The sequence below is a fragment of the Triturus cristatus genome, chromosome 6, assembly GCF_964204655.1.
Source record: "Triturus cristatus chromosome 6, aTriCri1.1, whole genome shotgun sequence".
In the NCBI taxonomy this organism is placed as follows: domain Eukaryota; kingdom Metazoa; phylum Chordata; class Amphibia; order Caudata; family Salamandridae; genus Triturus; species Triturus cristatus.
Genome location: NC_140589.1, coordinates 296,459,728 through 296,482,699, shown reverse-complemented (window position 1 = coordinate 296,482,699; position 22,972 = coordinate 296,459,728).

Here is a 22,972-nt window from a genome sequence, read left to right as displayed (position 1 = left end):
AACAAGGGCACAGATATTTGAGCTCCTCAAGCAAAGTGTCCTGATTTCCAATACTACACATCTATTGGGAACTGCCTTCTGGTGCTACTCTGAAATACGCTTCTGCCCGAACATCTGGCAGCAATGTGATGTGTGCACTACTTACAGTGAAATGCCCCAGTGGGATAATCTCATTTAGTGAGAGTGCAGTCGGGGGCAGAGCTCTCTGCTCGTGGCAGGAGGCGACATTTGAACAACCTTCAAACTCAGGAGGGGATTGTGGCGGAGGAGAAGCGTAGACACTTGCTTCCCCTTAGCATTAACATTAAATCGCAGCTAGAAAGCCCTTCAGTTTAAACTGTTCTGTTGGTTTAATTGGGATCTGAGATGGAGATGACCTAAGACTTACAAAAGAAAAAAAAATGTGTGACGGGAAAGATTCTACCGATGAGCAAAGTTATATTTGTCCCTTTGGGATGCTGCGAACTGTTAACCGAGAAAGAGCTGTTCAGTTATTCTTTTATTTATTTATTTAGCGCGAATGTGACCCGTCAGGGTATCAGAGCGCTGTACATTTAGCGAACAGATCATACATACATGAGCAATAGCAAGAAGGCATATGTAGGAAGCAATACAAATACAGATATTAATACAACATACCAATCGTCCTGGTGGATTGGGCTGCCTGCGGCAGATCAATATGCAGACAGACAAGCTGAGTGACTGTAGGGCCTTGTCGTAGTTAGCATGATACATTAACATTTTCCCCACCAGCCACTACATGTGTGTAGACCCTCCAGTTAAAGACAATGTACAGGTAATTGATCCAATTGAATTGACACCAGACTGTCATTGGCTTGGTGCGTGGCTCGGTGATTGGCTTGGTAAATCTGAAACTAGGTTTTGCGTTGCGCAAGGGTGATGCAAAACTATGATAAATCAGACCCCCGGGGGAATAGTTATCAATGGTGCAGCAGGTGCAGTGGCACTGGGGCCCAGAGCTGAGAGGGACCCTCTGTATTCCATTTATGGATTGTTTTATTACCTGAAGAAGTGGCAAAGGGGCCTATTTTCAATACTTGCATCGGGGCACAATGCACCACTGCTATGGCACTGCGCGCACCTAAGCTGCATGCCAATATTTAGTAGGAGGTTGTCTCCTCAAGGTTTACAATTTCAGGACTAATATGCCTGTGTTTTATGTATGGTTGATATGCCACCTTTAAGAAATCTTCCAGCAGTTTTCGAAACTGGTATAAACCACAATTCATGAGGACAGGCAATATTTATTAGAAAAACTGCAGATTAAATCATGAGTAAGTCCTTTTTTTATATTTACAGGTACAGGAAGGCCTACAAGTCATATCAATACTGAGACTCCAAATGGTGTGGAATTGTAGGCCGTCCTGTACTTGTGACCTGTCCCAATTTTTAAAAACAGTACTGCCGAACGTTTTTGAAAGCCCGACACTCTGACCGGAGTATGAAGAACATGTTAACACAATATCACATGGCTTGGGAGGTTAGGTGATATTGAGTTTATACTTAACCATGGAAAGTTACTACCTCTCAACAGTTAAAGGCTTAACCAGTTTAACAGTCTTCTTTATAGGTCTCGCCTTCTAATAGCTTTTAACTGTCTGTTTGCAAAATACCTCTTGTGGATCATACCAAAACTTACAGTGGGGTTTAGACCTCCCCCATTGCTTACCTTTGGTTGGTATTATTGTCACTCTCATTTGCTTACTTCCTATTCAATGGCTTACCTTCCTCTTCTTGTGTTTTTTCCTTTCCCTGGAACATAGCCTCTTTACCATCCTTTTGATGGGTTGACTTGTATCCTTCCATTGCTCACATTTAGGGAACTACTTTATTCATTTTCATCAATCGTTTCTTGAGAGTGCTTGTGTTTTCTAGCTCTCTCTTGTGTGCTGCACCCCCTCATATTTCCATCCTATCATTGCTTCCTTGTTGCCCCCAACCCCTCCTCACCCCCTTCTCCATTGCTCCCATATCCCTCATTGTTCTTTAAATACAATGCTTCTATTTAAATTATTTTGAAGGTCTACTTGATGCAGGGCTGCTCTGCATTCCATGAAGTGCTTTCCCATGCCTCTGCTGCTCCCTCACTCCTACCCACTCCCCGTTGCTTCACTTTCCCACAAGCCCCCATACACTCCCCACCTGTCCCTCTGTTGTTTCTGTACGCTCACATCCTTTACATAAAATGCTTTAGCACCACTCATAGCGGCCATTTGATACCAGTCTACTCCACATTTCTAAGAGCGCTTTTACACAAATATTTTTTATTTTTTATTTACTGGTCAAAGTGGGCTGGTGCATACGTGGTGACACATATGCAAGCAAATGCCATCATGCATGGACGCACATATGTCATCATGCATGCTTCCAGCAATGGAATAATGCTGCAGATCGGAGCATATAAATTCTCCCTACTTCCACGGACAGAGTATTTCCACAGTCATACGCACATACACCCATCATACGCTAGGGCCCATCACACTAACATTCATTCTAGTACTCTATCCACACTGAATAAACGAGAGAGAACTCCTAAATCAATCTGCATTTAAACTGAGGTCAATGTAACCTAATTGATTAGTCTTGAGTCATGATTTAAACAATATGAACATATCCAAGAACTCAATGAATGACAAAGAAATAACCACCCGACACTGTGATTCAAACAAAAGGTTATTTTATCAAAATTAGTTCAAATGAAAGTCAATCAATAGCAAAATCAACATTCTCATAGTTACCTATTCTAGCTAAATGTCGTATTTGGGTCAGGACAGGTCTCTCAGTAAAGTCTCCCGAGTCGCCGTCCTCTCAATCAGCATCGATCCTCTCGAGCATAAGTGTGGGAAGAAGTGGCCCAAGACCCTCTCTAGTCTAACAATATTTATAGCAAAACTTACACATTAAAAGTTACAAACAAGCTCTAGGCGTCCGTTGAGCAGAGCAAGCAGGAAAGGATGTTGACTCGCAACATTTAGGAAAAACCTCCGCTCTCGAATATCTCAAAAATAAAAACACGGAAGAAGGAAGCTCAACTAAAAAATGCAACATCCATGAATGCTCTTCCTCGGAATCATAGTGAAGCCACCGCGAGTTTATCAGAATGTTCATTGTGGCTACTGTTCTCTCCCAAGGATAACTGGTGTCGAGCCTGGAGCTGCTGTCCATACGGAAACTTTTAATTTAGTCATCAGAGGCCGAGGTCAGGTTTTCAACCACATTCAGCGAGGCCTCTCTTCGTATTTCATCTACTCAAATGCAGGCTGTAAATATCGGCCATCTTTCACTAGGCCAAAATGGACCATCTTAATTAAAAGAAACACAAAACAACGTTACTACATCGTATTGATTATACAGTGTTAATTCCCATTAATACCCTTATGTGTATGTATTTATCTAGCCTTCTGCGACATACAGAAGCATTAAAACGTATTATTTTAAAGCGCAAACACATAACAAATAGCACTTTAGCCACACATATTTAATTAATTTGCTCACCAACTTAGTTCACGTATTAATAAAGCAACACAAATGCATTCCCACGCGTAATTCTTTCATTAGTAAGGTTGATTAGTCAGAGACTCGACAAAATTAATATCTAGTAATTAATTATCAGTAATTTTAATTATGACAAATAAAAAATATAAACTGATGTTCGGGTTTAAACAGAAAACCCTGCTCCAGCAATCCCCCCTTTGGTGATATATTATCACCACAAAAACCAACCCAAAAAAAAAAAAATGTAGTCCCCATTTTGAGGAGAAATTCATATGTCTTTCTGTATGACATTACACACCAGTCTCTCTTTCATCGTCCCTTTTCGACTCTAGGTACACACTCTCCCTAAATTCTTCTAATTTTATTTCTTGTGGATCTCTTTTTGACCTCTTTTGTTTCTTTTCAGTATTTTCTTTTATATCTTCCTTTTTCCCTCCCCTGTTTTTACAACACAAACACCCTAATCTAAGTATCAATAAAGCAACACACACACATGTCAATGGAAACAATATCTTACCAATTATGGTACTACCTATCTTAGCAATAAAGTTCTTAACAGCAATCATCTTATTAGCCATTTTAGTCCAGATACTTTCAGCTTCCAGTGGTACTAATTCTTCACGTAAATCAGTAATATTTTTGATATAGATCTTTAGATCTCTGCTTTCATCTGGAATGTAAGTGCAACAATGTTGAACTTTCAGCATTCCACAGACTCCACCCTCTTTAGCCAATAGAATATCAAGGGCAAGTCGATTTTGCATAGACATGGCGCGTAAGGCAACCATCTCCGTGTTTACCAATAGAAATCCTCCAGCGGTGCTTGTCGATAAGCGATCCACCACTGTTGACAGTTTCGGAATTCCATATGCATTTAATGAAATTCCCACTGCTGGAATCAAAAGCTCCAAAAATATCTCCTACAATTTCTGACCAAGTTTCTCTCTTAAAGCGTGTTAGTAGATTAATTTGTTCTACATCTTCTATCTTATCTATATGAAAAATCTTTGGAAAGACCAGGCCAACATAACACGTGCCATACCAATGGTCAGGCAACCTGTAATAAGCCTTATTCCCACAAATATAATACACTCCCGGGAAAACTGGATCTTCTCCTCCCTTGAATCCCCATCCTGTTGCAATAAAGTATGTATCATGGCACTCACTAGTCCCAACGAAATAATTATCATATTGGGATTTCCTCCTGGTAATGCATAGTTTACCCTTCTGTGGTGCATCTAAAGCCAAAGTTGGTCTGGCCCCATTCTTCAACTCCTTTCCCATCTCAATGTCCCACATTGTCTCACTCATTTTATATTCCCCTGCCTTTTCTTGCATGCTCACTCTCCTTTTCTCTACCATATCTAGGAAAGCCTTTTCTTCTTCCTTCAAACTGCAAGTTAAATTGTTTCTAAAAATGTAATCTAATGTTAATTCTTCTGTTTCAATAAAAATCTCACCAAAAATGTTAGCTTCTTTAGCAGGATTTAGTTTTTTATTCATAGGCAATTGCCCAAAAACGTTATCTTTATTAGACATCTCATAATCTATTTTCCCTAGCAAATAAAAAACACTACTTAACACACTACATGAAATTCCATACGTAGCTGGAAGATGATGATAAGTAACTCCCTCCGAAACGGATGCAGGCAATTGCATACAGACCTAGCAATCCCTTACTTCCATTGTCTTTACGTATTCATATAGCAACTTTGAAAAAACATAGCTAGAAAAATCATTAATCGATCTATCCTTATGTATGTAAATGTTACTAACTCTAGTTGGCACTACTTTCTGCGAACTCTTCTCTATGTTAGTCACATTCTCAGTATATATTCCAAAAGTGTCTATTGTAACTCTAAAGGTAACTAGTAAAGCAAGTACACTCCATAATAGCATTAATAATCCTGTACAGCAGCAGCACATTCTACACCATCTTTTCAAGAAGGTACATCTACTTTGATTGTTTTCTGTTAGCCATCTTATTACTTTGGCAGTGTCTTTTGACTTAGCCTCTACTACTCCACTATTGAATCTCTAGAACACTAGATTATTTCAATCTGCTAATTTTGGATTTCTTCTTTTTCACTCTTCTCCAAGTGATTCCTTCAATTCATTCAATTTGGATTTTCATCACTTTTTACTTCTTCTTCAGCAACATCAAACTGTATCAGATCTTCAATATCCTGAGCATCTGACTCCTCTCCAATGTCAGTCAAGATAACTTTCAGGACTCCAACAGTTTTCTCCTCTTCAACCACTTCCCATAAGGTCCCCTCTGGATTTCCTTGACTTTCTGCCTCTTCTTCTTCAGACAGTGCCATGTACGTCCATTCCGGTGACCTATACTTCTGGTTGGGCTTTCTGATTCTCTTGATCTCCTCTGGTTCTTTTGATTCCTTTTGTTTTTCACCCTTTGCTTGATTCTGACTCGACACCTCGTTCACCTGTTCAGCTTTTGATGAATTCGCTCGTGTCAGTCGGTACCTCAGTCTCTTTATCTTGTTAGGTCAAAGATCTCCTTTTACACTCCTTTCGGTCTTACTTCTTTATTATTTCTCTCTCCAATCCAAGTTCTCTTTCTCAGAACTCGACCCTCAGGTTTCTCATTCTCACTCTCATCCGATTCTGTCTCATTTGCCTCTTGTTCATCAACAATGTTCTTTTGCTCCACAGACTTCTTCTCCACCAACTGAGATTTCCCTACTACTGTCCCTCCTCGGGTCTCCGACACGCAATCTTCTTGCTGTCTACTTGTCCCTTCACCTAGCTTATCAGGAATATTCCCTACACCTCCTCGGGGGTCTTCCGCAATCTGTCCCTCTCTACCTTCTTCTGACCCTACTTCTCCAGGAGTAATCTTAGGTGGATTCTCAATCTCTTCATCTGACTCAGGTGTAGTCTCTGTGGTATTGCACTTTTCTTTCCTCTTTCCTCCTTTATTTCCCCCACTGCTTGTTGGAACTTCAGGCACTCTTACAGAATCCGAACCTTCCTCTGAGTGTCTCAATGTTACTCTTGAAGCCTCTTTCGGTAAGAAAAAAGAATCACCTGTCTCTCTTTCCGAGTATTTCCACAGTCATACGCACATACACTCATCATACGCTAGGGCCCATCACACTAACATTCATTCTAGTACTCTATCCACACTGAATAAACGAGAGAGAACTCCTAAATCAATCTGCATTTAAACTGAGGTCAATGTAACCTAATTGATTAGTCTTGAGTCATGATTTAAACAATATGAACATATCCAAGAACTCAATGAATGACAAAGAAATAACCACCCGACACTGTGATTCAAACAAAAGGTTATTTTATCAAAATTAGTTCAAATGAAAGTCAATCAATAGCAAAATCAACATTCTCATAGTTACCTATTCTAGCTAAATGTCGTATTTGGGTCAGGACAGGTCTCTCAGTAAAGTCTCCCGAGTCGCCGTCCTCTCAATCAGCATCGATCCTCTCGAGCATAAGTTTGGGAAGAATTGGCCCAAGACCCTCTCTAGTCTAACAATATTTATAGCAAAACTTACACATTAAAAGTTACCAACAAGCTCTAGGCGTCCGTTGAGCAGAGCAAGCAGGAAAGGATGTTGACTCGCAACATTTAGGAAAAACCTCCGCTCTCGAATATCTCAAAAATAAAAACACGGAAGAAGGAAGCTCAACTAAAAAATGCAACATCCATGAATGCTCTTCCTCGGAATCATAGTGAAGCCACCGCGAGTTTATCAGAATGTTCATTGTGGCTACTGTTCTCTCCCAAGGATAACTGGTGTCGAGCCTGGAGCTGCTGTCCATACGGAAACATTTAATTTAGTCATCAGAAGCCGAGGTCAGGTTTTCAACCACATTCAGCGAGGCCTCTCTTCGTATTTCATCTACTCAAATGCAGGCTGTAAATATCGTCCATCTTTCACTAGGCCAAAATGGACCATCTTAATTAAAAGAAACACAAAACAACGTTACTACATCGTATTGATTATACAGTGTTAATTCCCATTAATACCCTTATGTGTATGTATTTATCTAGCCTTCTGCGACATAAAGAAGCATTAAAACGTATTATTTTAAAGCGCAAACACATAACAAATAGCACTTTAGCCACACATATTTAATTAATTTGCTCACCAACTTAGTTCACGTATTAATAAAGCAACACAAATGCATTCCCACGCGTAATTCTTTCATTAGTAAGGTTGATTAGTCAGAGACTAGACAAAATTAATATCTAGTAATTAATTATCAGTAATTTTAATTATGACAAATACAAAATATAAACTGATGTTCGGGTTTAAACAGAAAACCCTGCTCCAGCAATAACACATGCAAAAACAACAATTGATGGACAGAATGCAGAACAATGTCATACATTCACCCCAGTACAGAGATCTGGGCCTAAATCCATCGTTTTTTTGCTCACCATGCCATTCCAGTTTGAACCCAGCCATATGCAAATCAGTCTTGACCCTGTGCCCCATGGGAACAGTCCAGCCCGAACTGCCAAGCCAGGTCCTCCCTGGACTGGAAACAAGCATCCTAGGACCGGTTTCGGGCTTTCAGCCCTCGTCAGCCAGGATAGCTTGATTCCAGTGGCATGGAGAGCAAGGGACTCACGTCTGAGCATACCCTTCTCACTCGGGGTGACAAATGCAAAAACAACAATTGATGGACAGAATGTAGAACAATGTCATACATTCACCCCAGTACAGGGATCTGGGCCTAAATCCATCGTTTTTTTGCTCACCATGCCATTCCAGTTTGAACCCAGCCATATGCAAATCAGTCTTGATCCTGTGCCCCATGGGAACAGTCCAGCCCGAACTGCCAAGCCAGGTTCTCCCTGGACTGGAAACAAGCATCCTAGGACCGGTTTCGGGCTTTCAGCCCTCGTCAGCCAGGATAGCTTGATTCCAGTGGCATGGAGAGCAAGGGACTCACGTCTGAGCATACCCTTCTCACTCGGGGTGACAAATGCAAAAACAACAATTGATGGACAGAATGTAGAACAATGTCATACATTCACCCCAGTACAGAGATCTGGGCCTAAATCCATCGTTTTTTTGCTCACCATGCCATTCCAGTTTGAACCCAGCCATATGCAAATCAGTCTTGACCCTGTGCCCCATGGGAACAGTCCAGCCCGAACTGCCAAGCCAGGTTCTCCCTGGACTGGAAACAAGCATCCTAGGACCGGTTTCGGGCTTTCAGCCCTCGTCAGCCAGGATAGCTTGATTCCAGTGGCATGGAGAGCAAGGGACTCACGTCTGAGCATACCCTTCTCACTCGGGGTGACAAATGCAAAAACAACAATTGATGGACAGAATGCAGAACAATGTCATACATTCACCCCAGTACAGAGATCTGGGCCTAAATCCATCGTTTTTTTGCTCACCATGCCATTCCAGTTTGAACCCAGCCATATGCAAATCAGTCTTGACCCTGTGCCCCATGGGAACAGTCCAGCTCGAACTGCCAAGCCAGGTCCTCCCTGGACTGGAAACAAGCATCCTAGGACCGGTTTCAGGCTTTCAGCCCTCGTCAGCCAGGATAGCTTGATTCCAGTGGCATGGAGAGCAAGGGACTCACGTCTGAGCATACCCTTCTCACTCGGGGTGACAAATGCAAAAACAACAATTGATGGACAGAATGCAGAACAATGTCATACATTCACCCCAGTACAGAGATCTGGGCCTAAATCCATCGTTTTTTTGCTCACCATGCCATTCCAGTTTGAACCCAGCCATATGCAAATCAGTCTTGACCCTGTGCCCCATGGGAACAGTCCAGCCCGAACTGCCAAGCCAGGTCCTCCCTGGACTGGAAACAAGCATCCTAGGACCGGTTTCGGGCTTTCAGCCCTCGTCAGCCAGGATAGCTTGATTCCAGTGGCATGGAGAGCAAGGGACTCACGTCTGAGCATACCCTTCTCACTCGGGGTGACAAATGCAAAAACAACAATTGATGGACAGAATGCAGAACAATGTCATACATTCACCCCAGTACAGAGATCTGGGCCTAAATCCATCGTTTTTTTGCTCACCATGCCATTCCAGTTTGAACCCAGCCATATGCAAATCAGTCTTGACCCTGTGCCCCATGGGAACAGTCCAGCCCGAACTGCCAAGCCTGGTCCTCCCTGGACTGGAAACAAGCATCCTAGGACCGTTTTCGGGCTTTCAGCCCTCGTCAGCCAGGATAGCTTGATTCCAGTGGCATGGAGAGCAAGGGACTCACGTCTGAGCATACCCTTCTCACTCGGGGTGACAAATGCAAAAACAACAATTGATGGACAGAATGCAGAACAATGTCATACATTCACCCCAGTACAGAGATCTGGGCCTAAATCCATCGTTTTTTTGCTCACCATGCCATTCCAGTTTGAACCCAGCCATATGCAAATCAGTCTTGACCCTGTGCCCCATGGAAACAGTCCAGCCCGAACTGCCAAGCCAGGTCCTCCCTGGACTGGAAACAAGCATCCTAGGACCGGTTTCGGGCTTTCAGCCCTCGTCAGCCAGGATAGCTTGATTCCAGTGGCATGGAGAGCAAGGGACTCACGTCTGAGCATACCCTTCTCACTCGGGTGACAAATGCAAAAACAACAATTGATGGACAGAATGCAGAACAATGTCATACATTCACCCCAGTACAGAGATCTGGGCCTAAATCCATCGTTTTTTTGCTCACCATGCCATTCCAGTTTGAACCCAGCCATATGCAAATCAGTCTTGACCCTGTGCCCCATGGGAACAGTCCAGCCCGAACTGCCAAGCCAGGTCCTCCCTGGACTGGAAACAAGCATCCTAGGACCGGTTTCGGGATTTCAGCCCTCGTCAGCCAGGATAGCTTGATTCCAGTGGCATGGAGAGCAAGGGACTCACGTCTGAGCATACCCTTCTCACTCGGGGTGACAAATGCAAAAACAACAATTGATGGACAGAATGCAGAACAATGTCATACATTCACCCCAGTACAGAGATCTGGGCCTAAATCCATCGTTTTTTGCTCACCATGCCATTCCAGTTTGAACCCAGCCATATGCAAATCAGTCTTGACCCTGTGCCCCATGGGAACAGTCCAGCCCGAACTGCCAAGCCAGGTCCTCCCTGGACTGGAAACAAGCATCCTAGGACCGGTTTCGGGCTTTCAGCCCTCGTCAGCCAGGATAGCTTGATTCCAGTGGCATGGAGAGCAAGGGACTCACGTCTGAGCATACCCTTCTCACTCGGGGTGACAAATGCAAAAACAACAATTGATGGACAGAATGCAGAACAATGTCATACATTCACCCCAGTACAGAGATCTGGGCCTAAATCCATCGTTTTTTTGCTCACCATGCCATTCCAGTTTGAACCCAGCCATATGCAAATCAGTCTTGACCCTGTGCCCCATGGGAACAGTCCAGCCCGAACTGCCAAGCCAGGTCCTCCCTGGACTGGAAACAAGCATCCTAGGACCGTTTCGGGCTTTCAGCCCTCGTCAGCCAGGATAGCTTGATTCCAGTGGCATGGAGAGCAAGGGACTCACGTCTGAGCATACCCTTCTCACTCGGGGTGACAAATGCAAAAACAACAATTGATGGACAGAATGCAGAACAATGTCATACATTCACCCCAGTACAGAGATCTGGGCCTAAATCCATCGTTTTTTTGCTCACCATGCCATTCCAGTTTGAACCCAGCCATATGCAAATCAGTCTTGACCCTGTGCCCCATGGGAACAGTCCAGCCCGAACTGCCAAGCCTGGTCCTCCCTGGACTGGAAACAAGCATCCTAGGACCGGTTTCGGGCTTTCAGCCCTCGTCAGCCAGGATAGCTTGATTCCAGTGGCATGGAGAGCAAGGGACTCACGTCTGAGCATACCCTTCTCACTCGGGGTGACAAATGCAAAAAGAACAATTGATGGACAGAATGCAGAACAATGTCATACATTCACCCCAGTACAGAGATCTGGGCCTAAATCCATCGTTTTTTTGCTCACCATGCCATTCCAGTTTGAACCCAGCCATCTGCAAATCAGTCTTGACCCTGTGCCCCATGGAAACAGTCCAGCCCGAACTGCCAAGCCAGGTCCTCCCTGGACTGGAAACAAGCATCCTAGGACCGGTTTCGGGCTTTCAGCCCTCGTCAGCCAGGATAGCTTGATTCCAGTGGCATGGAGAGCAAGGGACTCACGTCTGAGCATACCCTTCTCACTCGGGGTGACAAATGCAAAAACAACAATTGATGGACAGAATGTAGAACAATGTCATACATTCACCCCAGTACAGAGATCTGGGCCTAAATCCATCGTTTTTTTGCTCACCATGCCATTCCAGTTTGAACCCAGCCATATGCAAATCAGTCTTGACCCTGTGCCCCATGGGAACAGTCCAGCCCGAACTGCCAAGCCAGGTTCTCCCTGGATTGGAAACAAGCATCCTAGGACCGGTTTCGGGCTTTCAGCCCTCGTCAGCCAGGATAGCTTGATTCCAGTGGCATGGAGAGCAAGGGACTCACGTCTGAGCATACCCTTCTCACTCGGGGTGACAAATGCAAAAACAACAATTGATGGACAGAATGCAGAACAATGTCATACATTCACCCCAGTACAGAGATCTGGGCCTAAATCCATCGTTTTTTTGCTCACCATGCCATTCCAGTTTGAACCCAGCCATATGCAAATCAGTCTTGACCCTGTGCCCCATGGGAACAGTCCAGCCCGAACTGCCAAGCCAGGTCCTCCCTGGACTGGAAACAAGCATCCTAGGACCGGTTTCATGCTTTCAGCCCTCGTCAGCCAGGATAGCTTGATTCCAGTGGCATGGAGAGCAAGGGACTCACGTCTGAGCATACCCTTCTCACTCGGGGTGACAAATGCAAAAACAACAATTGATGGACAGAATGCAGAACAATGTCATACATTCACCCCAGTACAGAGATCTGGGCCTAAATCCATCGTTTTTTTGCTCACCATGCCATTCCAGTTTGAACCCAGCCATATGCAAATCAGTCTTGACCCTGTGCCCCATGGGAACAGTCCAGCCCGAACTGCCAAGCCAGGTCCTCCCTGGACTGGAAACAAGCATCCTAGGACCGGTTTCGGGCTTTCAGCCCTCGTCAGCCAGGATAGCTTGATTCCAGTGGCATGGAGAGCAAGGGACTCACGTCTGAGCATACCCTTCTCACTCGGGGTGACAAATGCAAAAACAACAATTGATGGACAGAATGCAGAACAATGTCATACATTCACCCCAGTACAGAGATCTGGGCCTAAATCCATCGTTTTTTTGCTCACCATGCCATTCCAGTTTGAACCCAGCCATATGCAAATCAGTCTTGACCCTGTGCCCCATGGGAACAGTCCAGCCCGAACTGCCAAGCCTGGTCCTCCCTGGACTGGAAACAAGCATCCTAGGACCGGTTTCGGGCTTTCAGCCCTCGTCAGCCAGGATAGCTTGATTCCAGTGGCATGGAGAGCAAGGGACTCACGTCTGAGCATACCCTTCTCACTCGGGGTGACAAATGCAAAAACAACAATTGATGGACAGAATGCAGAACAATGTCATACATTCACCCCAGTACAGAGATCTGGGCCTAAATCCATCGTTTTTTTGCTCACCATGCCATTCCAGTTTGAACCCAGCCATATGCAAATCAGTCTTGACCCTGTGCCCCATGGAAACAGTCCAGCCCGAACTGCCAAGCCAGGTCCTCCCTGGACTGGAAACAAGCATCCTAGGACCGGTTTCGGGCTTTCAGCCCTCGTCAGCCAGGATAGCTTGATTCCAGTGGCATGGAGAGCAAGGGACTCACGTCTGAGCATACCCTTCTCACTCGGGGTGACAAATGCAAAAACAACAATTGATGGACAGAATGCAGAACAATGTCATACATTCACCCCAGTACAGAGATCTGGGCCTAAATCCATCGTTTTTTTGCTCACCATGCAATTCCAGTTTGAACCCAGCCATATGCAAATCAGTCTTGACCCTGTGCCCCATGGGAACAGTCCAGCCCGAACTGCCAAGCCAGGTCCTCCCTGGACTGGAAACAAGCATCCTAGGACCGGTTTCGGGATTTCAGCCCTCGTCAGCCAGGATAGCTTGATTCCAGTGGCATGGAGAGCAAGGGACTCACGTCTGAGCATACCCTTCTCACTCGGGGTGACAAATGCAAAAACAACAATTGATGGACAGAATGCAGAACAATGTCATACATTCACCCCAGTACAGAGATCTGGGCCTAAATCCATCGTTTTTTTGCTCACCATGCCATTCCAGTTTGAACCCAGCCATATGCAAATCAGTCTTGACCCTGTGCCCCATGGGAACAGTCCAGCCCGAACTGCCAAGCCAGGTCCTCCCTGGACTGGAAACAAGCATCCTAGGACCGGTTTCGGGCTTTCAGCCCTCGTCAGCCAGGATAGCTTGATTCCAGTGGCATGGAGAGCAAGGGACTCACGTCTGAGCATACCCTTCTCACTCGGGGTGACAAATGCAAAAACAACAATTGATGGACAGAATGCAGAACAATGTCATACATTCACCCCAGTACAGAGATCTGGGCCTAAATCCATCGTTTTTTTGCTCACCATGCCATTCCAGTTTGAACCCAGCCATATGCAAATCAGTCTTGACCCTGTGCCCCATGGGAACAGTCCAGCCCGAACTGCCAAGCCAGGTCCTCCCTGGACTGGAAACAAGCATCCTAGGACCGGTTTCGGGCTTTCAGCCCTCGTCAGCCAGGATAGCTTGATTCCAGTGGCATGGAGAGCAAGGGACTCACGTCTGAGCATACCCTTCTCACTCGGGGTGACAAATGCAAAAACAACAATTGATGGACAGAATGCAGAACAATGTCATACATTCACCCGAGTACAGAGATCTGGGCCTAAATCCATCGTTTTTTTGCTCACCATGCCATTCCAGTTTGAACCCAGCCATATGCAAATCAGTCTTGACCCTGTGCCCCATGGGAACAGTCCAGCCCGAACTGCCAAGCCAGGTCCTCCCTGGACTGGAAACAAGCATCCTAGGACCGGTTTCGGGCTTTCAGCCCTCGTCAGCCAGGATAGCTTGATTCCAGTGGCATGGAGAGCAAGGGACTCACGTCTGAGCATACCCTTCTCACTCGGGGTGACAAATGCAAAAACAACAATTGATGGACAGAATGCAGAACAATGTCATACATTCACCCCAGTACAGAGATCTGGGCCTAAATCCATCGTTTTTTTGCTCACCATGCCATTCCAGTTTGAACCCAGCCATATGCAAATCAGTCTTGACCCTGTGCCCCATGGAAACAGTCCAGCCCGAACTGCCAAGCCAGGTCCTCCCTGGACTGGAAACAAGCATCCTAGGACCGGTTTCGGGCTTTCAGCCCTCGTCAGCCAGGATAGCTTGATTCCAGTGGCATGGAGAGCAAGGGACTCACGTCTGAGCATACCCTTCTCACTCGGGGTGACAAATGCAAAAACAACAATTGATGGACAGAATGCAGAACAATGTCATACATTCACCCCAGTACAGAGATCTGGGCCTAAATCCATCGTTTTTTTGCTCACCATGCCATTCCAGTTTGAACCCAGCCATATGCAAATCAGTCTTGACCCTGTGCCCCATGGAAACAGTCCAGCCCGAACTGCCAAGCCAGGTCCTCCCTGGACTGGAAACAAGCATCCTAGGACCGTTTCGGGCTTTCAGCCCTCGTCAGCCAGGATAGCTTGATTCCAGTGGCATGGAGAGCAAGGGACTCACGTCTGAGCAGACCCTTCTCACTCGGGGTGACAAATGCAAAAACAACAATTGATGGACAGAATGCAGAACAATGTCATACATTCACCCCAGTACAGAGATCTGGGCCTAAATCCATCGTTTTTTTGCTCACCATGCCATTCCAGTTTGAACCCAGCCATATGCAAATCAGTCTTGACCCTGTGCCCCATGGGAACAGTCCAGCCCGAACTGCCAAGCCAGGTCCTCCCTGGACTGGAAACAAGTATCCTAGGACCGGTTTCGGGCTTTCAGCCCTCGTCAGCCAGGATAGCTTGATTCCAGTGGCATGGAGAGCAAGGGACTCACGTCTGAGCATACCCATCTCACTCGGGGTGACAAATGCAAAAACAACAATTGATGGACAGAATGCAGAACAATGTCATACATTCACCCCAGTACAGAGATCTGGGCCTAAATCCATCGTTTGTTTGCTCACCATGCCATTCCAGTTTGAACCCAGCCATATGCAAATCAGTCTTGACCCTGTGCCCCATGGAAACAGTCCAGCCCGAACTGCCAAGCCAGGTCCTCCCTGGACTGGAAACAAGCATCCTAGGACCGGTTTCGGGCTTTCAGCCCTCGTCAGCCAGGATAGCTTGATTCCAGTGGCATGGAGAGCAAGGGACTCACGTCTGAGCATACCCTTCTCACTCGGGGTGACAAATGCAAAAACAAAAATTGATGGACAGAATGCAGAACAATGTCATACATTCACCCCAGTACAGAGATCTGGGCCTAAATCCATCGTTTTTTTGCTCACCATGCCATTCCAGTTTGAACCCAGCCATATGCAAATCAGTCTTGACCCTGTGCCCCATGGGAACAGTCCAGCCCGAACTTCCAAGCCAGGTCCTCCCTGGACTGGAAACAAGCATCCTAGGACCGGTTTTGGGCTTTCAGCCCTCGTCAGCCAGGATAGCTTGATTCCAGTGGCATGGAGAGCAAGGGACTCACGTCTGAGCATACCCTTCTCACTCGGGGTGACAAATGCAAAAACAACAATTGATGGACAGAATGCAGAACAATGTCATACATTCACCCCAGTACAGAGATCTGGGCCTAAATCCATCGTTTTTTTGATCACCATGCCATTCCAGTTTGAACCCAGCCATATGCAAATCAGTCTTGACCCTGTGCCCCATGGGAACAGTCCAGCCCGAACTGCCAAGCCAGGTCCTCCCTGGACTGGAAACAAGCATCCTAGGACCGGTTTCGGGCTTTCAGCCCTCGTCAGCCAGGATAGCTTGATTCCAGTGGCATGGAGAGCAAGGGAATCACGTCTGAGCAGACCCTTCTCACTCGGGGTGACAAATGCAAAAACAACAATTGATGGACAGAATGCAGAACAATGTCATACATTCACCCCAGTACAGAGATCTGGGCCTAAATCCATCGTTTTTTTGCTCACCATGCCATTCCAGTTTGAACCCAGCCATATGCAAATCAGTCTTGACCCTGTGCCCCATGGGAACAGTCCAGCCCGAACTGCCAAGCCAGGTCCTCCCTGGACTGGAAACAAGCATCCTAGGACCGTTTCGGGCTTTCAGCCCTCGTCAGCCAGGATAGCTTGATTCCAGTGGCATGGAGAGCAAGGGACTCACGTCTGAGCATACCCTTCTCACTCGGGGTGACAAATGCAAAAACAACAATTGATGGACAGAATGCAGAACAATGTCATACATTCACCCCAGTACAGAGATCTGGGCCTAAATCCATCGTTTTTTTGCTCACCATGCCATTCCAGTTTGAACCCAGCCATATGCAAATCAGTCTTGACCCTGTGCCCCATGGGAACAGTCCAGCCCGAACTGCCAAGCCAGGTCCTCCCTGGACTGGAAACAAGCATCCTAGGACCGGTTTCGGGCTTTCAGCCCTCGTCAGCCAGGATAGCTTGATTCCAGTGGCATGGAGAGCAAGGGACTCACGTCTGAGCATACCCTTCTCACTCGGGGTGACAAATGCAAAAACAACAATTGATGGACAGAATGCAGAACAATGTCATACATTCACCCCAGTACAGAGATCTGGGCCTAAATCCATCGTTTTTTTGCTCACCATGCCATTCCAGTTTGAACCCAGCCATATGCAAATCAGTCTTGACCCTGTGCCCCATGGAAACAGTCCAGCCCGAACTGCCAAGCCAGGTCCTCCCTGGACTGGAAACAAGCATCCTAGGACCGTTTCGGGCTTTCAGCCCTCGTCAGCCAGGATAGCTTGATTCCAGTGGCATGGAGAGCAAGGGACTCACGTCTGAGAATACCCTTCTCACTCGGGGTGACAAATGCAAAAACAACAATTGATGGACAGAATGCAGAACAATGTCATACATTCACCCCAGTACAGAGATCTGGGCCTAAATCCATCGTTTTTTTGCTCACCATGCCATTCCAGTTTGAACCCAGCCATATGCAAATCAGTCTTGACCCTGTGCCCCATGGGAACAGTCCAGCCCGAACTGCCAAGCCAGGTCCTCCCTGGACTGGAAACAAGTATCCTAGGACCGGTTTCGGGCTTTCAGCCCTCGTCAGCCAGGATAGCTTGATTCCAGTGGCATGGAGAGCAAGGGACTCACGTCTGAGCATACCCATCTCACTCGGGGTGACAAATGCAAAAACAACAATTGATGGACAGAATGCAGAACAATGTCATACATTCACCCCAGTACAGAGATCTGGGCCTAAATCCATCGTTTTTTTGCTCACCATGCCATTCCAGTTTGAACCCAGCCATATGCAAATCAGTCTTGACCCTGTGCCCCATGGAAACAGTCCAGCCCGAACTGCCAAGCCAGGTCCTCCCTGGACTGGAAACAAGCACCCTAGGACCGGTTTCAGGCTTTCAGCCCTCGTCAGCCAGGATAGCTTGATTCCAGTGGCATGGAGAGCAAGGGACTCACGTCTGAGCATACCCTTCTCACTCGGGGTGATAAATGCAAAAACAAAAATTGATGGACAGAATGCAGAACAATGTCATACATTCACCCCAGTACAGAGATCTGGGCCTAAATCCATCGTTTTTTTGCTCACCATGCCATTCCAGTTTGAACCCAGCCATATGCAAATCAGTCTTGACCCTGTGCCCCATGGGAACAGTCCAGCCCGAACTTCCAAGCCAGGTCCTCCCTGGACTGGAAACAAGCATCCTAGGACCGGTTTTGGGCTTTCAGCCCTCGTCAGCCCGGATAGCTTGATTCCAGTGGCATGGAGAGCAAGGGACTCACGTCTGAGCATACCCTTCTCACTCGGGGTGACAAATGCAAAAACAACAATTGATGGACAGAATGCAGAACAATGTCATACATTCACCCCAGTACAGAGATCTGGGCCTAAATCCATCGTTTTTTTGCTCACCATGCCATTCCAGTTTGAACCCAGCCATATGCAAATCAGTCTTGACCCTGTGCCCCATGGGAACAGTCCAGCCCGAACTGCCAAGCCAGGTCCTCCCTGGACTGGAAACAAGCATCCTAGGACCGGTTTCGGGCTTTCAGCCCTCGTCAGCCAGGATAGCTTGATTCCAGTGGCATGGAGAGCAAGGGAATCACGTCTGAGCAGACCCTTCTCACTCGGGGTGACAAATGCAAAAACAACAATTGATGGACTGAATGCAGAACAATGTCATACATTCACCCCAGTACAGAGATCTGGGCCTAAATCCATCGTTTTTTTGCTCACCATGCCATTCCAGTTTGAACCCAGCCATATGCAAATCAGTCTTGACCCTGTGCCCCATGGGAACAGTCCAGCCCGAACTGCCAAGCCAGGTCCTCCCTGGACTGGAAACAAGCATCCTAGGACCGTTTCGGGCTTTCAGCCCTCGTCAGCCAGGATAGCTTGATTCCAGTGGCATGGAGAGCAAGGGACTCACGTCTGAGCATACCCTTCTCACTCGGGGTGACAAATGCAAAAACAACAATTGATGGACAGAATGCAGAACAATGTCATACATTCACCCCAGTACAGAGATCTGGGCCTAAATCCATCGTTTTTTTGCTCACCATGCCATTCCAGTTTGAACCCAGCCATATGCAAATCAGTCTTGACCCTGTGCCCCATAGGAACAGTCCAGCCCGAACTGCCAAGCCAGGTCCTCCCTGGACTGGAAACAAGCATCCTAGGACCGGTTTCGGGCTTTCAGCCCTCGTCAGCCAGGATAGCTTGATTCCAGTGGCATGGAGAGCAAGGGACTCACGTCTGAGCATACCCTTCTCACTCGGGGTGACAAATGCAAAAACAACAATTGATGGACAGAATGCAGAACAATGTCATACATTCACCCCAGTACAGAGATCTGGGCCTAAATCCATCGTTTTTTTGCTCACCATGCCATTCCAGTTTGAACCCAGCCATATGCAAATCAGTCTTGACCCTGTGCCCCATGGAAACAGTCCAGCCCGAACTGCCAAGCCAGGTCCTCCCTGGACTGGAAACAAGCATCCTAGGACCGGTTTCGGGCTTTCAGCCCTCGTCAGCGAGGATAGCTTGATTCCAGTGGCATGGAGAGCAAGGGACTCACGTCTGAGCATACCCTTCTCACTCGGGGTGACAAATGCAAAAACAACAATTGATGGACAGAATGCAGAACAATGTCATACATTCACCCCAGTACAGAGATCTGGGCCTAAATCCATCGTTTTTTTGCTCACCATGCCATTCCAGTTTGAACCCAGCCATATGCAAATCAGTCTTGACCCTGTGCCCCATGGGAACAGTCCAGCCCGAACTGCCAAGCCAGGTCCTCCCTGGACTGGAAACAAGCATCCTAGGACCGGTTTTGGGCTTTCAGCCCTCGTCAGCCAGGATAGCTTGATTCCAGTGGCATGGAGAGCAAGGGACTCACGTCTGAGCATACCCTTCTCACTCGGGGTGACAAATGCAAAAACAACAATTGATGGACAGAATGCAGAACAATGTCATACATTCACCCCAGTACAGAGATCTGGGCCTAAATCCATCGTTTTTTTGCTCACCATGCCATTCCAGTTTGAACCCAGCCATATGCAAATCAGTCTTGACCCTGTGCCCCATGGGAACAGTCCAGCCCGAGCTGCCAAGCCAGGTCCTCCCTGGACTGGAAACAAGCATCCTAGGACCGGTTTCGGGCTTTCAGCCCTCGTCAGCCAGGATAGCTTGATTCCAGTGGCATGGAGAGCAAGGGACTCACGTCTGAGCATACCCTTCTCTCTCGGGGTGACAAATGCAAAAACAACAATTGATGGACAGAATGCAGAACAATGTCATACATTCACCCCAGTACAGAGATCTGGGCCTAAATCCATCGTTTTTTTGCTCACCATGCCATTCCAGTTTGAACCCAGCCATATGCAAATCAGTCTTGACCCTGTGCCCCATGGAAACAGTCCAGCCCGAACTGCCAAGCCAGGTCTTCCCTGGACTGGAACCAAGCATCCTAGGACCGGTTTCGGGCTTTCAGCCCTCGTCAGCCAGGATAGCTTGATTCCAGTGGCATGGAGAGCAAGGGACTCACGTCTGAGCATACCCTTCTCACTCGGGGTGACAAATGCAAAAACAACAATTGATGGACAGAATGCAGAACAATGTCATACATTCACCCCAGTACAGAGATCTGGGCCTAAATCCATCGTTTTTTTGCTCACCATGCCATTCCAGTTTGATAACACAGCCACCAGCAGCTGCCTCATCATCACACCTTTTTCCTTTTTTTGGTCTCTTGTTTTTTATGAGGATGCTTAGGAATGGTAAAAAGCATTGACAGAGCAAACAAGTCAACAGAGACATATTGGCTTGCTCTATAAGATAAAACTTTGTTTAGTAAATTAAAACTTACAATGTAACACAGTTTAATCAATGCTTGCTCTATACGTAGATGTGTTTACTCCTGTTCTAAATATGGACTACTCATGAAATCCCTTGCTTGATTCATTGAGAATTTTCTGTAGATAATTGTAGCTTCCTCGTAAATGTCCAAGAAGGAAATATGCTTGATTGTGACCAAAACCTTTTGTTCCTTGAGCAAGCATATCATATCGTTGCTATTCAGGTGCAATTGACATCTAAGATAGGAGTACAACACAACTACTCAAATACATAGCTTTATTAATTTGGCCCGCAGACCCTTTGGTTACTCAAATAACTGGATATTGCCTGCAGTTCAATATATAAAGTTGAAGCAACATAATATGCACTGAGAGTTCTTACTAGCTACCAGTGTAGACTAATTCTGCTTTTCAGCCTTGGTCTATATACCAATCTACCCAACACAAATCTTTTGTCTTTACTAGTGCCTGGACCTGGATCAGAGTTCATACAGGCACAGCATGGACCTACCAACAGTAGTACCGACCCCAGCCCGCAGACCCAACTACAGCTTTTGGTGGAACGTCTTCCAGAGATAAGAAGCTAGCCCGGGGGAGTGGAGACCACCAACCCTGGGGAGGAGCAGCGGCCGGGGACACTCGCTATCCTGCACTGTGCGGTGCCTGATAGTGACAGTGAGAGGCTGCTGCTGTCTTTCTGTTTATAGGGTGATAGAAATATAAACTCCTTCCCAAAGAGGTACTCCAGGCACACGTCCCAACCTCTTGAAATGGAATAGAATTTATCATCTTTAGCAATTTCACTCATGCCGCGTACTCTTTCTTTCTCAAATTATACTTCTGCAGTTGTCGACCTGTTCTAAAATAAGTTAAGTGGCACTCCACCTGCCATTCTATGTCGGGTACTAGAGTATGCAATATGTTTCTTTTACCAGACTTTCACTTTTCTGGCGACAAACACAATGTTCTCAAGCACTTGCTCTCCTGGGTACTCCAGGGTGGATTTGGCCTCTTGGTTCTGTCTTATTTGCCTGCGTAAACAAAGCTGTTTGAATCTGAAACAATTTATCCTTTTTTGCTACTGTGTTCTCAGGTTGAGGTTTCTTGGTGGGTCTGTATTCTCAAGGTTTTCATGTGCCATGTCCTTCTATAGCTAACAGACGATTCTTTCCCGCTAATAGATCCTTACCAAGTGCCATGTGTATATGTATAAGTAATCTCAGTATTTTATATAAAAAGAGAAACTGCTTCCCTCAATCTTTTCCCATTCCTCCTCTCTCTCTCTCTGACTAATCCCAAACCTTTCTAACTATTATGAAATCCCATACATCCTTCTCAAACATTTCCCCTCCTTTTTAGGTCTCCGCTAGCGTAGGCTGCGCACATGCGCAGTCTCGCTAGTGAGATTTTATGTTTTTTGGGTAGCTTTCACTAGCGGGGTTTAAGCCCCACCCCTCTTTTCCATTTGCTGGAGTCACCGTTTATGCTAAACGGTGGCCAGCCATTGGAAAAGAGCTTCCAGTGACGTACACTTTTCTCTTTTAGAGCCGTCCCAGTTGGACTGGCTCGTCTAACTTCCTGCTGGCGTAAAAGGTTTCTTATCTTCTTTATGGGGCCATCTGTTTCGCCCCATAAAGAAGATAAGAAACCTTTTACGCCAGCAGGGCAGTCCATCCAAGCGGGATGGCTCCAAAAGAGAAAAGTCTCTGTCGAGGACAGGCACGCGCAGCAAACTCCACCCTGGGCGTCCTCGCCGACTTTCACCCCTGTCATTCGGAAATTGCGGTGCAGTGAGGCGCGAAAGCCCACGGCTTCACTTTTTCTTTTTTGCGCATTTGGTTCTCACTCACTGATTCTGCAAAAGTCATATCTCTGTAACGTTTCCTTTCCAAACTGA